Here is a 225-nt window from a genome sequence, read left to right as displayed (position 1 = left end):
CTAACACTTGTGCATTCGACTCCAAGTTTTCTCATTCATGAAGCATTTTAAACCAAGCCCAATGTCACAAAGTTGTTCTATGTGAGAATGTAGTAGCACTAATTCCAATACCAACACCATTGACGCAGTGGATAGGGATGACGACGTGATAGGAATGCATGTCAACGGGAAGGGTGACAAATGTCACCTCTTAGCCTGGTCATGCATAGCCTACTACTGGCTTAT

The sequence above is a fragment of the Echinococcus granulosus genome (assembly GCF_000524195.1).
Source record: "Echinococcus granulosus chromosome Unknown EG_S00519, whole genome shotgun sequence".
Lineage (NCBI taxonomy): Eukaryota > Metazoa > Platyhelminthes > Cestoda > Cyclophyllidea > Taeniidae > Echinococcus > Echinococcus granulosus.
Note: the sequence above shows the minus strand (reverse complement) of the source record.